The following is a 17,180-nucleotide window of genomic DNA, read 5'->3' on the forward strand; positions in this document are numbered from 1 at the left end:
CATAAGCTCCAGTTCCGTTAATTTCTATTTCCTTTTATGTTCTTTTTCCCTGCCAGGATGTTTAACTGTATTACTTATTTATGAACACTATATGTAGGTTTTCACAGCATGCTCTCCTCTGTTGTGTCACACATCAGGTTTTTTACTAGAGCAGATTTACAGCAGTGTAAGTAAAAGCAGAAACAAACACAACTCGGATTCAGTATGTTGCCTCCTACATATTTTCTCATCAAATAGCTTGCTGAAATGAAGTCATACAACCTGTTTGAAAACTCCAAGATTCATAGAGAGTCTAGGTGGAGTTTGACCTGGTGTCATTCCCATCGTCCCATCCCCCTTAGCCACCCCAACAAGCAAGCTCCACCTATTGCAGCTTTCTTTCATTTTCTTCATAACAGCCAAATTTTGCTGTGGTTAAACCAGGAATAACTCAACCAATTTTTTTTCTATTTTTATTTTTTTTTAGGTTGCCAGAAGACTTGTTTCATTCAGCCCCAGAGTTTAGTCTGATGTAATTTACTAGGGACCTGTATTGTAAAGGAGAAGCTGCTGGTAGATTACGACTCAGGCAATCACTAATTTGAAAATGTCTTCGTTTGCTTGTTTGTTTTAAAAACTTTAATTCCTTTAATTCCAACGTGAATTCCATACCATTTCATTTTTCATTTTTCTCTGTGCTGTGAACTAGACATTAGGAAGCGTGGTGCCAATGAAATTATATCTTAAGTGCTACTCTTCAGTTCATTAAACATTTGGCACCTGCATTCCTCAGGTTGGTTAGCCCATAGGCTCTAGCTTTGGTTGTATCCACAGACTGGTAAATGATGTGGTGGGATGCAACAACTTGTGTCATGTCACAGGATTAATTTTCCAGTTCTGAATCACTGAAACTACCGGTCATGGCACAAAGAATTTGGGTTTGAAAGCCATCCTGATTTGGATGCAGAGCGTCCCCTGTTACCGTCAGTGTCCAGGTGTGATGCATGTTTTTAGCATGTCTGGTGTCCATTTTTGGATTTCAAAAATCACGAAGGCTTTGGTATGAAAACATCCAGAGACGTGCAGTGTTGTCTTGTATTCACCTGAAGGCAGAGAGGTCTTGCTGGAAAGACAAATTGCTTCTGGTCCTAGGCTACGCAAGCGGTAGAGACATGTATACCTGGGAACTCCCGTGACATACCAAGTAATTATCAAAACATACAAAACAACATCATCAAACATGAGTTTACAACCTATGGACACTGTGGGTGGGGATAAAGACGACTCAAATTAGTGCTCGTTCCTGCTGGGAACATGCCTAGAAATAACCCAGGGTCCTGGTTCGGGGTTGTGTTGTCCAGGCACCTGTAAAGAGAAGAGAAAGAAGCCACAGCCTGAACATGACTAAGTGGCTAAAAGTAGGTCAGGCAGCATTTATTACTCAGATACGGCAGTACCTGCAGGTTTGTTTCTGAAATGAGCATGAAGAGCATCTGCACCTCATAAATATCACCGGGAGCAACTCGGTGAGTGAGCTCCGCTGCCGAGGGAAGGGAGCGAGGCATGACACAACAGTGACACCTGCTTGACAGCTTACTCAGGCAGCAAAGAAGAAAAAGGAGCTGATCGAGAGCAAGGAGTATCCTCTGGATGAAAGCTGAGCTGACAAGAAGCCCTTGGAAAGGAGGAAGGAAGCGATATATGCCTGGCAGCCTTACTGCTGGTCCCTCCATCGCTGTGCTCTCTGATGGCGCTAGTTCTCCGTGAGCAAGGGAGCAGCTCACACATGGGGAGCTTTGAAGGTGATGTCTTCCTCCCTCCTCTGCTTTTTCTTTCTCTTTTCTTTCTGTTTCATGTTCCTTTCTTCCACCACTTTTTTTCTCTCTTTTTCCCCTCTCTTCTTTTTCTCCCTTCTTTTTGTAGGTTGCTTGGATTTCTGTCGCTGCTTGCATATTCCAATAGGCCATGTGGGGGTCTGTGACTGTGGAAAAATTACCTATTGAAAGCCAATGAAACTCCTTTTCTTTTTCTCAGGAAGAACTTTCCTTCCTTAGCTTGCTATTTTTCCCCTTAATAAAGCCCTACATTTCCAGTTCAGGTGGGGAAGGCTTAATCCACCTGCTCCTGGGCAGAACGGTACAATAAAGCCAAGCTGCTTGCTTCTGAAGGAAAGCAAGCTGTAAGCAATTAAATTAGTCACAGTGCAGACTTAAGGCAGGAGTTCGACTCCTTTTGTTAAGCTCGCCTGTTCGTTATTCACTGCAGACTGCAGTTAGTGTTGGTTTAGCAGAGAAAAAGTAACTGCAGGATTAAAGTACTGAGCGAGTGGGAGGTCTCTGAGGAGCACAAACTGGTGCAGGATTAAGTTAGTTCCCGTACCTTCTGGAAACCATTGTCTCAGTGGCCAGGGCTTAATTTACTGACAACTTGTTAGTGCATTACAGAATAAGGTTACCCCCTCTCTCCCCACATTTTTTTTCCCTTTGCAGTTCTTTGTACACGTGAAAAATCATTGCAGAGTTTGCAGGTAGAAAATATGTAGTGATTTCTACCCATTTTGCCTGGGTAAATTAATCTCATCTGCAGTGATGGATTATACTTCTCTCCCATATTTTTCTAATTAAGTAAGATGCTGGATCTTGATTAGAATCAGAAATAAAAGCTGAGATTGAGAGTTTATTAACTTTAAGGAAATGAAATAAGACAATCAGTTTTTGCCAGCACTGCCTGTCTCTTCTTAGATCACAATGAAATTGTAGGCAGGCAGAGAGTCTTCTTAAAAATATGATTAAAACCATTAGGAAAATCTCTCAGAATTATGCATGTCCATGGGAGATGCCCTGGACGGGAGCAGTGCTGTGCAGGAACTTCCACAGACTAATGAGAAAGGTTTCACTTCTTTCTTTTAACATTTTTTCCTTTCCTAGTTCTGTGCTCCTGTATATCTTTCGGAAACAAACACCGACTCCAACTTCACAGTCAACTTAAATATGCTTTGTGATTTGATAGCATACCTCGGAGGCACTGTACTCTATCACTCTCTACTAAAATAAAAATGAAGTGTCAAAATACTAATGGAGAAAAATGAGAGGAGCACCTGAATTCATTCATATCTCTTTGTTAAGCACTACCTCAATTAACTAAGTGTTATTTTAATGCAGATTTTGGCTGTGTCCAACTCTGGTTTGCAGGTGTGATGGTTAATGCGTGTTAATTATCATACGTAATGTCTGGTTGAAAAGTCAGACAAATTACTCTGTCCCTCATTCAGCTGGCGTTGAAGCCAGGGAGCTACTGAAGCCAGGGAGCACAACCTGACATTCAGGTCAACCTACGTGCTGGCACTGCTGGGTTCTGCTTTTCAAGCAGGCTGTCAGCGTGTAGGCATATATCGGTGTAGTTATCAGTATATGTGCCTAGAACTTGCTTTTATCCCAGTCTAGAAAGAGGCATCGCGGACAGGAAGGAACAGAGGCTGCTCACCTGATACTCCCTGTTGTAAGCCACAACTGGAAGGACACAGGGAACAGAAGCCCTTCTGGCTCCCTCTGCTTTCCTGACCAGACTGCCTGGCTTGATGCCAGCCGAAAGGAGTGAAGCTGTGTATTCCCTCTCCCAAGAACAAGAGAGGAACAGCAGCTCAGTTGTTCCTCGTTTGCAGATCTCCAGGGAGAGCAGAGTTCCAGGCTTCCTCTAACTCAAATTACAAGGTAGCCTCTGATTCCTGAGAGCCAAAAGAATAGCTCAGATTACATGTGGTAAAAGAGAACTTCTAAAGGAAGTTATTTTTGAAGGGGCAATGAAAAATCTGTATTTTCACTGGCTGCTTTTGATGTTGCTACTGTATGTGAACCAGCTGGAATATCCTGTAGGTTTCCTCATCAGTCTCAGGCCTTCTCCTGCACAGTTTAAATGCAAAGAGGTTGAGGCAATGTGCAATTATTATTATTATTTTTATTTTTTCTTGAAGTTGACCAGCTCTCCGAAGCCACTAAAGAGGCAAATAAGCTCAGCCAGTTGGGACAGGGACTACCTGCATGGCTGTGCCAACACTGATGGCAGTGGAGGAGAAAGGGAGTGCGAGGACTGAAAGGAGGCTTAAGAAAAGCACTTTCAGCAGGAAGAAATCGTAGGTGCAGATTACCTGGGAAACAGTTCCCAATTAAAGTTTTTTTTTTTTTTTTACTCCTACATCTTCAGTCTAAAAAAGAAAAAGGCAGAAATCTGTATGAGCAAGGACTGAGCAACTGAGTTATGTGGTGTTTTTTTTTCTTTTTTTTTTTTTTCTAGAGCTCTTACAATAGGAAATATGGCAATGGGTTTTATTTCTTGTTCTGCCATAAACTTTCATTTATTACTGGGTACAAACTGTTTAAGCTTCAGTTTTCTTTGAAAAGTGTGTGGGGGAGGAAGAAGGTGATTCATCCCATCAGGTGTTGGAAATAAATTCATTTTTTTTTGCTTAAGTAAAGCACTATGGGAATATTGGGTGACACTGCACAGCACATTACTTCATTGTTCCTTTTTTTTTTTTTTTTTTTACTATGTTTGCTCCATATGAACAGAATATTTTCTTCCTGTGGAGCTGAACAAAATAAAAATAGTAGAGTGAAACTGTTCCTACTTTGGTCCCTATCTGTGGCCTTTTGCAGCATCCTTTGTCTCTGAAACCAGGACCCCGCTGAGCTCAGAAAAGGCAGTGGGATGCCTGTCTTTCTGTTCATGTTCAGATGTCTGTGGTGGAGGAAGCAGGTGAGTTAATACATGGGAATAGGTGGTTTGGGAATGGTAATACTGCTCCTATCCCTCTACCTTCGCCTCTTGTATATTTGTAGGAGGATACGTAGTCTGGAGAGAAGTGGAAAGAAAGTGGGGTTCTTTCTCTCAGTCTTCCCCTTCCAATATTTCAGTATTCAGTATTCAGAAGTTCAATATTTCACAGTTTACATATAACTAAAGTTACAAATGTTCTAATTTGAACTTTTTTAAAAAAAAAAAAAACTTTATATTTTTGAGATTTTGGGGCTAATTATGTCTTTGTCTTACTTGTAACAGCCAAAACCACTGAGCAGTTCATCAGAATCCATCGTGTGAATACACACAGGTGGGACATCCATTTTTATTCTTTTCCAGATGAAGTCCTATTATGATAAAATATTGTTAGAGCTTTGAAATGCTTCCTTTTAGGGACTGTAGAGAATTTAGAATTCTGTCAGTCAAAATAAATAATAAAAAAAATAAATAAATAAACACCCTAATATTTGGGTTAAAGAAACAGCCAAACGCGTTTCCTGGAAAGGTCTGCATTTTTATTAGATTCCATAAGTCTTGTCAAGGGCTCCAAATCTGAATACAGAAAGTCAGCAGGACTGTGCTGATTTGTGCTTCCCAAGAATCTGCTTGCTGGGTGACTTTTGCCAGCGTCTTTCCAGGTGCAGATGCAAGGATCTGATGGTGTAAGGATATCTAAAATGCACTAGCTATCCGTATGCCTGGATTTTAAAAACTTTTGTTGGGGTAGTTCACTGGTTCAGTTCCTGGCTCTGCTAGCCAGCTGCTAATTGCCACAGCACTTCTGGCTTAAAATTTCAAAACAAAATATGGGGCAACCCTGGCCAGTTCCCCTCAGCAACACGGGCAACTCTGTCCTCATCCAAGCTGGTTAGCAGGGCGCTTTGCTCCGTTTCAAGGGCACAGCCTGGTAACCTACAGTGCTGCTTCCTGCAGTTCTGCTATATATAGCTTCCCCTTCCTTCCTAAATTGGAAACTTTGAGGTCTTTTAAGCAGGGAATCCTCTGCAGATGCTGAATTTATCAAACAGCAAGTAATTGTTACACAGGGCACTTTAGCACCCAGAAGTAGCCTGTGATGTTCACTATTGCAAGCTGTTTGGGAGGAGGGGAAAACCCATGAAAAGGTGTTATAGAAAGAATCCTTATTATCATTTTCCCCTTACGTCCACTTTCCAGTGTTCTCATGGGCTGCTGGCCCACATAAAAATTAAAGCCAAGTATTTAAGCTTAGCTATGTTCTTTTGACTGAAAAAAAGGTATTTTCCTGCAGGATGGGGCTACCAGAGACATGGAAAAGAGCCTGCTGATCCAAGCGTGCAATTGTGGACATCACATACTTCAGGCTGATTATGGTTTCAGTAGAAACTCCACTTATGAAAACACAGAGCGCAGGTAATTGGAAACAGCATCTGGCACAAGGATCTTCCAAAGTTTTTCACTGGGCTTTGACTTTGTAAATAGAAAAGGCCTGTGGTTCTGCAGTAAAACTGTGGTTCTCCCAGTAAATTTCATAAAGGAAACAGAGACGCTATTGTTTCCTCTCTCCCCATGTAGTTTTCTTTCCCTTTGTTTCTCTCTTTCATCTCAGAAAACTACAGGACAGCTCTTTTAATTAGGGGGCAGTAGGCAGAGATTTGTCTGCAGGGCAGTGTTTGTGTTGACAAACAGAGCTAAGCCTAAAGGTTCTGGTTTTCACCACATTTTTATTCTGTTTGGAAAAGCAGGACACTTTTCACATGACCTTTTTAAGTTTATAATTTTATTTAAAGGATGCCTGCTTGTTTGCTTGTTTCTCTCTCTCTCATCTACGTACACTATATACAAAAGACAATTTTTTTCTCTTGTATTCACTCGTGTTTTTATGGGCACAGCACCGATGGCAATAGCTCACACTGTTATACACAAGAGCCATAGATTTCACTTCTGTGTCTGTTGTTAGGTAACTGGGATCTCAACAATTTCCTCAGACTGTGTGTTGCTTCTCACTTTACACAGTTCTTCCTTTTTCTGCTTCTACCCAACTCCTTTTGCTACTATTTATGAAGTGCCAGATGTTAGCACAGTTGTAAGCAACCACATTTTCAGAAGAAATAATTTGTAATGTTTTATTTTACCATAGTCACACGGACAACTTCCCAGCTAAAGACAGGATTATTTGATTCGCCCTGCAAAACACAACTTGTCAAAACTCTCTGTGGCTAAACTCCTACTCGCTCAGCATCTCCTAGGTGACTGCGACTACACATGCTCCAACATATTTTAAAATAAAGTATCCCATGGTTACAATTACTGGTTGAATTATGAGGATGATAGTGTGGTTTGATATCTAGCACAAAGAACTCCAAGAGACTGCTGGGAGTGTGAATACCGTGCTTCCTAACCCAGCCCAAGAAGACACATGGGAGACAGAATTTAAAGTGCTGGTTGCAACAGTTTAATTTAGCTTGTGTGTCTGATCAGTGCAAATATCAATGGTACTGGTTTGGAGACGAGAAAAAAAAAAAAAAAAGAGGTGAAAAATTATTCAGAAATATCCCGGGACAAAGAAACACTATTTTGAGTCTTTCGATGAATATTTCTATGACTGTTAAAAAATCAAGTTCTTCCAGAAGTAAATTGCTTATTATGGAAAGAACAAAACTATTGCCTTACTACTAGTAGTTGGCATATAAATCTAAATGAAGTGAGCACTAGTAAAGCAAAAGACAGCTGAGACGTGCATAAACATGTGAACCCGTGGGTTTGATGACAAATAGTGAAGTGACACCGTCAGTGCAGGAGTGCTGCACACGCAGGAGGGATAATGATCTGTCACAGTAGATGAGACATGACTGCAGCATAAGCATCGAGGGAAGATAAGAAGAAATGTGTTCAGACAGAAGGCCTGTTCCTACACCCAGCCTTCAGTTTCCTTTACCAGCACTGCTAACTGCTACTCTGCTGCCTAACTCCTAGCGCAAACAAAGCAGAGCCTTGAGAGTGACAGATGAAAGGTTTGCAGAGCGCCTGGGAGCGGTGCGCAGCTCCTGCTCAGACGCCTCCCCGGGGTCACATATTTACCGTTGCTTATTGCACTTCCCTAAAATCATTTGTTGCATCAGAAGAAGATGCACCATTTGTATTTTTTGCCTTCAGATCAGGATAAGGAGAAATGACCGGAATGCTCGCAAAAATGTCTTGTGATGGGATATGAAGGAATTTGGAAGTGGGGATTTTGAAGGAACTGAGAAAGAAAAGGCAAGTTGGTGGGCTGCAAAAAGTGGGGTGATGTGCACAAAATGGCTAAGAAATGAACTTCAAAGGAATGTGATGAACAGTTTTGAGAAGAAAAAAAATAGTGTGGTAGGGACCTGCTGACACAATATTCAACCTGGAAACTGAACGTGTGGCAGTTTTATGGACGGTTTCACTAGTGGTTTAGTTTTAACCATTTCAAAGATTTGAATATATATATATATATATATATATATATATATATATATACATATTTGGGTGCCCTGACAAAACAGAGTTGTGTTATCTGTTGCAAGCTTATTCTAAATTCAGAAGCACTGGTGGCATAAAATACAGGAAGGTGGAATTTGTGTGGGAGGAGGGTGTCAAACCTGTACTGTGTATGCCTCAAGTCTATCCAAAGTGCTTAAATCCAGAGCTGAAGTGAATTACCAGACATCCCTCTGCAGCCACAGGCTCTGCTGCCACCAGGGCAATCTCTCCAGCAGCCTGCGATGAGCCAGGGCAGGAGCTGCAGCCTGCTCTTGTGTCCCTCTTGCTCCTTATGGCTTCTTCTGAGTGCATGGGGGTGCTGCTCCCGTCAGCTCCTGTGGCAGCAGCAGAGGGCAGGGAGCACTGAGGGGAGAGGGGATAGGTTGTGGTGGTGGAGATGTTGGCTGTGGGAGCTTGCTGGGGTGGCTGATAAAACGGGACTTATGGCCCTTGTTATGGTTCTGGTAATGTCAACATCCTATTTGCAGGACAGAGGAAACCTCTGAAGCCAAGCCCACTGGCTCTCCACACTGTTTCCACTCTCTGGGCTGTATCCAAAGCAAATTAACACCCAGATCAGTGTAAACTCATGCTAAAATGCCAAGAACGCCCAGTTCTGCAGAGCCTCATGAAGGCTGTGGTTCCCTGCTGTGTGGGCAGACCCTGATACCCTCAGTCCCTCCCAGCCACCTCCATCATTCCCACCTGTCCTCACAACAAAGTCAGTGACCCTTATTACGCACACACTAGATGGTGGTGTCCTTCCTAGAAGAACTCTGATGCTACCTATACGTGTTGCTGAGGGGTATGCAGGTTGGGTTTTACCTTGGGTGGGCTCGTGCTTCACATAGATGGATGGTGGATGTGCTGCGATAGATCTCAGGAGCTGTGTGGTCTTCAAACTGGAGACAGCCGATTGCAGGAATGGCCTGCCGTGGATGGAGTAAATTAAACTGGCAGAAGGTTGTTCTGCTTGTGTTATCGATTCCAGTCCGGGGAAAAGTTCAGTGCTATAATTAAGAAGAGAAGGTTTTCTGCCAGGAAAAGCTGCATTTCACTCAGGGAAGCTTCATGGTAGAGCTAACTGGTAAAGCAGGTATGGGCAAAACATTACAGCTTAAGTCATCAAAAAGCTTGGAAATGTCAATACTCTGGATCATTTTTAAAAGATCCTGAAGGAGTCGCTGGGCATTTGACAGGAATGCATGTCCCTTTTCTCCCAGTGACTACTCTCCAAACTAGTCTATATATATGGGTATTTCCCTGTTACGGCCTATCGGGTATTTCATTATCCCAAGCCATGTGCTGCAGTTTGCAGAGAAAAGAGTGAGAAAATCTAGAAAACCTTTATGACTGCTGTCTGTACAAAGGTCTTGTGATGATAAGAGTTCTCATTTCCCCAGGTAGAGAAAAAGGGATAAAACTCTTATTCCCTCACTCATATTAGCTCTGACAACTTGCCTCTGACCAACAAGGCTAACCTCCCTCCCTGCATTTTGTGCAAAACATGATCCAAAATGTAGGTTCTGGGAGGTCTGGGTAAATGAGACCTTACAAGTGTGATAGGAGTATTTGGTGGACTTGGATGGCACAGAGAGATCACGTACATTCGGATCTGTGCAGTAGCGTTGTTAATTTTTTGATGGTGCTCAAGGGAGGCACTTAGGTTCTCAGGGCACTGACGAATTAGAGTCACAATGACAGGTGTGCTACAGAGGAGGCAGTATCTTCCAATGAAGAGGAAATGTGGGTTTGTCTGAAATCTTTTCTCTCTCTGGAAGTGTTCCAGCTCACTGGGATTCACAGTGCAGTTTCACCCCTTGTGATAGCTGCCTAAAATCACTATTTGCAAGTGCAAGAATGGCTCTATTCCTTTAAAAATCTGTGGCAGTTGTGCTGCCATACCCTTCTTTAGCAGTTTCGTCACTGAGACCAATCCTAGCACCTTTTGTATTCACCTAGACCCTGCAGGCTGAAGACAGTTGCACCCCTCTTCAGGACAGCACCATGATGCTGAGAGACACAGGACGAGAGAGAGGCAACACAAGAAGCTGCCTGACATTGCACCCAGCTGCAGACAGGTCCAGACTTCTGGTCCCTGCTCTCAGTGTTGTTCAGCTGTTTATGCAGCACAGTTTTAATGCAAAAGGCACGAGCGCCCTGGGGTCAGGGATGAAAACCATCTTCCCTTGCTTGGCTGTGGGCCACCAGCGCTGCGGGCAGGGATGTCTCTTGCTGTCTCTGATCTCCTGGCACTTGCATTCCTTCCAGCAAAGGAGCCCGGTTGCTGCTGTGCATCTGTCTTGCTTAACAAGTGAAGTCAAAAGGAACCAACGCAGCGTGATGTGCACGCAGGAGAGCAGGATTAGACTTATATTTAACTTTGCCATGCTAGTTTTACTTCAGTTTTAATTCACCCCAGCTTCTCCACTGACTACCGTGGAGTTCCTCTGACGTCTCATATTGGCTCAGCAGTGTGGAGAATCGAGCACATCATTGGAAGCTCAGCACAATCATTAAAGCAGCAGCTGCACTTATTATTTGCTCACACAGATCTCAGCCCTCTCCTCTGCTGAGTCCTTTCACAGCACTTTCTCTTGCTGTGTCAGTTTTGTGGTAAACGATATTGCTAATCTTTCAGGCTGGGCCTCCGTATACAAAATGCTTCCTCTTTGCTGACAACTTGCCTGCGAGGGATTTTGTGCTGCAGGCCTTGGAAAAAAAAATATAGAAAAAACAGAAGAGATAAGTGTTCACGTCCCCCTTTTGTCTGTGTGTGAAAGTGAGTGTGTGGAGTTCTGCCTGGGCAGTCGCACAAAAGGGCCTTTCTCTTTGCTCGCCCTTGAAGCTGAGTTTCCTCACTGTTCCCACTGTTCTTCTCGCTGGATGCCATTCAAGGGACAAATTGGGGTAACCAAAAGTCCTCTGCTGTTCAAAGGGGTTGTTGCAACTTACATAAAATACACGGACTTCTTAAAACCATATCCAATTCCTCAGAAGGGTTATTGCTCTGTCACATCATTTTTTTTTTTTCCATGTATTTGAATAGCTTTAATAACCTTAAAGAGTACTGAAAAGTAACATATACATGAATGATTTTTCTTCCTTAATAGGTATAAAATATTATTAAACCTTGACTAGAATAACCTTTGTATCTGCAAGCTATTGTGCTTATGCTTAGGAGTACTAAAATAGTCATATTGGTGAAATGCTGTACCCAGCTGAGTCAATGGAAAGTGCAAATATTTATTTATTTATATATATTTCTTAAAGTCAGGGGATCAGATTTCACCCAGGGGTTCAGTGGGGTTATTTTTTTTGAAAAATAAGCATATGCTCTAGGTGTCCCTGCCTGAGCCAGGGGGGTTGGACCAGGTGACCTCCAGAGTTTCCCTGTGTCCTTAACCATTCTGTGGTTCTGCCAGGGACACCCTGGTGTCATGTTTGCAAAGAAGCACTGAGAGAAATACCCCAGGGATAAAATCTCATTTCATGATCAGTAAATATACTTGAAATTCATCTTTTCTAGAGGACTTCGCTTTAACATTTTAGGGCTAAATAAAATGCCTTGGCTTTACCTTTCTTCTCTTCCAGAATGGCTTTGAAAATGTAGGAAATTGCAGGATAGATTTGGTCAAGCTGACTGCAATTCTGTCAAGAGGAGGGAGCACAAAGAACATAAACAAAGTACATGTAAGAAGAGCTTCAAGGTATACCAACAGAGCACATAAAGTTTCTTAACCAGTGAGCAGTATAGAGTCTAGAATATTAAGAAAAATGATGTGAATATGTTGTACATGCAGATGTTGCTTTTGCTGTCCCAGGTTATGACTGAAGTCATGCAGTTTTCGGGGAAACACATCTGAGACTGCCTTGCCTTGTACACAAAGTTCCAGGTGAGCAGCAAATAACTCATATTCTCTGTGGTATATTTGTTTTTGTAAGTGCCCAGCATGAGCTCACGCTGCTGATCTGATTATACTATTCCCCTGAAGATCTTCAGACTTTGAGTTTTCTTCCTGGAGTTCACCAGAACAATGTCCATCTCCTGGACATAATAAAGGGACATTTTTCTTGCATCCCATTCCCAGACTGTTTAGGCAATGTAGGGTTTATATTTTTTAAGTTGTTGATGTAATATAATGTTTCATGTAAACTTCCTGGACAAGGTCCTGGACACCTTATGTCTGCCTGCTTTAACCGTTTGGTCTGTCTCATATTTGTCCCTGTCTTGTAGTAACAAGCACACCAGTTTCCTCCTGTTTCCTTTTCAGATTTTACCTTCTGCATCATCCACAGAGGGTGTCCGTGGCTTTTTTCCATATGTCGTTGCTGGCAATAAAAATGAGCTTCATGACAGCAAGGAGGAGTCTGCTCTTCACAGCTGTTTTATCACAGAGAATGTAACAGAATGCATTTTCTTTCTGATCTTCTTTTCTGGAGATGGAATCATGCAGCGAAAAGATATTGTAAAAAGCAGGAGGTCTGAAATCAGATCTGAAAACCTGCGGACTGTCCCTAAGTGGAGACAAAGTGAGGTATTTCCCTCAAAGCTTAAGCAAAAGTAATGAATGGCACAAAACGCTGCTCTTGCAGATGAGAAATTGAATGTGAAATGGAGGTGGGGAACAGCCAGCCAGGTGGCAGAATCCCACCACATCCTTCAGGGTGTTGTTGGAATGCAAAAGAAATTGGATTACAAACAGTGTGTCATAAACAGTATAAGAAAGGAAAACAACAACAACAACAACAACAAAAAACAACAACAATTGCCTTAAGAAAAATCTGAACAGCAGCGTTATTCATAAAATGGAGGTTAATTTAACTTCTCTGCTTGGCAGGGGCGAGACCTGCTGAAATACTGCACCTACTTTCAGGCATTGTCGTTAGCTGGAAATGTGGACCCACCAGAGAGAATTTAGAGGGCAGCAAAATGAATAAGAGGATTAGGAAATAAGGGAAGTTTCAGAGCAAAGTGTATGTTTAGTCTAGAAAATGAAACATTTAGTCAGGAAGACGAAAAGTTTTCCATTATGTACAAGGTTGCTATTGAAGAAGACAAAGATCAGTTTTCTCATTGTTTCTTTTGGAGGTGCAAAAAGAAATCAGATTTATTTCTGCTTACTCTGCAGCTAAAAAGACTCGGGCTGGATACCATGGAAAGTATGTTGAACTAGTAATATTCCTATCAGGCTACCTAGGGATGCATAACATCCTCATTTCTTTATTACTTTGTTACTATGAATCTCAGTGGTAAAAGGTGTTTCGGATACACTAAGTCTGCATGTTGTAAGTTTTTGAAGTATCTTCAGGCCACACAGGTCTGCTGAGTAGTTCCTGGATAACTTGAACAAAGAAGCCATACTCCAAATGATATGTGCTTCTAATTATCTGGAGAGCATTGTCTGAGTGGCTCACGCTTTCACAGTTAATTCTGCTGCTGAAATTTGGAGAGAGCTAGGCATGCTATAATCTAATCAAGGACAAAGGAAAAGTAACTTGGAAAACCAAAAACTCCTAAGGAAGTTAATAATGCAAACATGGGAAATAATTAATTAATTAAATGGTTAGTGAAAATAATGTCTGAAGATGCTGTGGGGAGAAGAAACAGTCGCAGGCATGTGGCAAAGTGACCTCAGCAAAGCTAGGCAAGCAGGTGATGAAGGAAAATCTTCCCGACAGAGATCTCTAAAAGAGATGGATGAAAATGGGAGAGTGGGCAGATCAAAGTAGTGGCAGATGAAGTGTAGGAGGCAGCAAAGAAAAGCTGCAAAATACATGGGGATGAAGTAATAGTTTTCCTTCCCACTTCTTTAAATTACTGGATAGGAGGTGGGGTCTGGTTTGAAAGAACTGTAAAGAAAACAGAAAACATTCTTCAGCCTGGAGGCGCCCTACACAGCTCCTGAGGAAGACTTAGTGTCATCAGAATCCACTGCCTCTTTCCATGCATGCCTATTCAGGTGCACTTTCCTATTTTTGACACCACAAATACTCAAGGATATCTGGAGCTCATGTTCCTTCTCCTGTATCAACCTACGTGGACACAGAAAAGAGAAAAGTCTGGTCTTTTTTGGTTTCTTTGTTCCTGTTGCATCCTGAATTTGCACTTCAATGATTCCATTCCTTCGTTTTAATTTTGTCAATTCTGTTACTGAATATGTTTCTCCCTTGCTTACAGGTTTCCAAGTTTGTTGGTGACCTTGCCTAAATGTGCACAAGCTGCTTGACCATTGTACTCCTTCTGAGGTGCATATCTCTTATCCTAGACTCACTTGAAATGCCAATGTTGCTTAAAAGTTTTTCATTCTCAGCAAGTGCTCCATTTTTTAAATCCACCAGTGTCTGGACTAACCATCTATATATATATATATATATATATATAGACATACTCACTAGCTGTATACACGCACACACAAATAAAATAAATAGGGTTATGTCTGTCGTGGCTGTTCCCTAAAACAGTTAGCATGGCCATGTCTGCACCATAAAGCTCTCTATGCTAGTAGAAAATGAGGACCACATCCAAACCTGCATGGGCAATGCTCCCTTGCTCATGCTGAAACCCACTTGTACTCAGGAATTGTTTGGGAAAGTAATGTGTCCTAGTCCAAAAGGGTGCCAAGGAGCACTTTAACACTGTAAGGGTACTGATGACTGAATTACCATGCCTGGGAATCTCCTGTTTGCTTCATGAGTAGCCACTGAGTTCTTCCTTCAGAAGTTGCTCTTGGTGAAGGCTGGTTCTCCAGGGCCTGAACCAGACAGACATAAACAGGATAGCAACTCAGCCAGCCCTGGTCTGGCTGCTGTCCATTTTGGCATGAGCAAGTAGAAGATGTCTGGCCTGCCCAGGTTGTCGTCACCTAAATGGCTGGTGGCCCCTACCACACATGTTGCTGTGCAGATCTGATATGAAAAAATCATTTTCTCGCAAGCTGATTAATGTCAGAAGCTTGATTTTTCATCAGAACAGAAGCAGACCATAGAGCATACAGAATTTTGTGTGCGGCAGTTTATGGTATTGTCAAATCATCATGTGACAACCTTTTACTGGAAAAATTAGCTTAAGGCTCAAGGTTTGTGTTCTCTCCTGCATGAGGTTGACTGTGTTAATAATCTTCCACCCCACATTTTCCTAATTTCCAAAAAAACCTTTGAAGCTTTTGCAGTTAACACTTTCTGACTTTGTAACCCTAGGCTTAAAAGTTTAAGTTAAAAGCAGAAATTCTGTCACTTCAGTGGGAGGCTCCCAGAAAAGAATCAGATGTTTTCAGGTAGACTGTTGTAAAGTTGGCTTACAAATCTGATGAACCTGAGGAGAGAAAACCTTGCGATTTTAATTAGAAAAAAGGCTACTGCGTGTGCTGTTAAATAAAAAGTTAAGAGAATGTGTCTCCTCTGAGAAATAGGTACAAGGGCCCTTTTGCCCACCTCTAAGACCTCTGCAATTTTGACATCTGGGTCTGAACTACTTGCCCTAGATCAACCAATTTTAGACATTTATGTCAGAAGGGGATGAACTGCATTTGTGAAGTGCCTTTCTGCACTGGCAGTGAAGGTAGCCCATGGTATTGAGTTCAGGTGTAACCGTAGGGATAACCTTTATAGTAATAGTAGGCTATATTCACATTGCAGGAAAATGACCTAGCAAGGTGGCAAATCATCAGCTGGGGATCACCTGTGAATGGACTAAATGAACAACACTCGTGGGCCAAAGTGAATATGAATCCCGGTAATGTCCTGGATCAGTGGTAATGGCGCTGGCTGTGAAGCACAGATTTTTGCTTCTTGTCCCCTTCTCTTGTTTTATAATGTTGAGACCAATATTTTCTGCAGGGACTTATCTATGAAGCAAAGGCCAGGCAGGGAAGCTGATGCATTTCTGCAAGAGGCTGGGTGCCTGTAACTGAAAGGCCTCCAAGGACTATTGCTTGTGGGGAACATATTTTCCTAAGGAATGCTGGCATTGCTGTTGTCTGGACTACCAGGGAGGTATTACATGATGCTCTTTGTATCACATAATTTTGTTGATGTCCCCCATGTAGGTGTGTAAAACCTTAGTCCTATGTGGTCAGAAACAGATATATAAATTTTCTGTATTTTGTTGGTAAAATACAGGGACTTTGTATTTAAGGACATTGTTTTTTGTAGATGCTAGTCCCCTTATGAATCGAGTTCTGAACTCAGCTTGAGCTCAGTTTGCAGTTCTGCTATTTCAAACCGCTTTTTGCCTTATTTCTTTGGAAATGCAGCTGCTCGGTGTGCACCCGGCGGTGTGAGCTCAGTTCTTCTTGCCTTAGGGCTCCATCTAGTGGGCATCAGCTTGCATTGAGCAGCACCAAAACCGACTTTATTTGTGTTGCTTTGGGAAACAGAAAACATTAAAAGGAGCTGATATGAAGATCCCTACGGAGCTTAATAATCGCAAGCAAAATCACTCTGTTCATTCATCTCCTGCTGATGTTTTGTCATTTGGTTTCTGCCTCTCTTTACATAGACAAGGCTATTTTGCATTCTGTGCCAAAGCATTTTCATGACAGTGGAAGCTTATCTCAATCCTACAAAAACAAACAAAAATAACAACAAAAAACAGCCAAACTGAAACAAACAAAAATGTCCATTCATTCTGTACTCCTGCATTTCTTGGGTTATTTTAAAGGAATGGTTGCAATATTTCACTGAGTACTCCACAGTCCTTGGTAAATGATTCCAGGATGTCAGTATTACTCCATAAAGTAATCCATACATTAAGAGGCTTATTAGGTAACCTTGAAAATAGGAAGCATTCCAGCACTATTAAAAGGTTTGTTGGAGCCAAACATTTTAAACCTGTATTTTATCTTGAGAGAACTGCTTATATGCCTGATTGTTAAGAGAGTAACCATGTTCAGATAGGCACTGTTCTGACACGTTAATTG

The 17,180-nt window shown here is 42.0% G+C and overlaps 2 long non-coding RNA genes across 6 annotated transcripts; one reads left to right on the plus strand and one right to left on the minus strand.

The window, feature by feature from the left end:
- Positions 1 to 763: 763 nt before the first annotated feature.
- Positions 764 to 1,574, minus strand: LOC310896934. The gene is made up of 2 exons (XR_014581929.1): positions 1,437 to 1,574; positions 764 to 1,344 (listed from the first exon to the last, which is right to left on the minus strand). It is a non-coding gene; the product is annotated as an uncharacterized lncRNA (long non-coding RNA).
- A 71-nt stretch (positions 1,575 to 1,645) lies between these two features.
- Positions 1,646 to 7,828, plus strand: LOC310896933. Of its 5 annotated transcripts, XR_014581925.1 has the most exons (7): positions 3,274 to 3,304; positions 3,423 to 3,689; positions 3,950 to 4,108; positions 4,632 to 4,731; positions 5,035 to 5,083; positions 6,044 to 6,165; positions 6,893 to 7,828. It is a non-coding gene; the product is annotated as an uncharacterized lncRNA (long non-coding RNA). The 5 variants fall into 5 exon arrangements; XR_014581926.1 differs by lacking the exon at positions 3,950 to 4,108; XR_014581927.1 differs by lacking the exons at positions 3,274 to 3,304; positions 3,423 to 3,689 and adding an exon at positions 3,701 to 3,847.
- The last annotated feature ends 9,352 nt before the right edge of the window (positions 7,829 to 17,180 follow it).

The sequence above is a fragment of the Anser anser genome (genome assembly GCF_964211835.1).
Source record: "Anser anser genome assembly, chromosome: 3".
Taxonomy (NCBI): Eukaryota; Metazoa; Chordata; class Aves; order Anseriformes; family Anatidae; genus Anser; species Anser anser.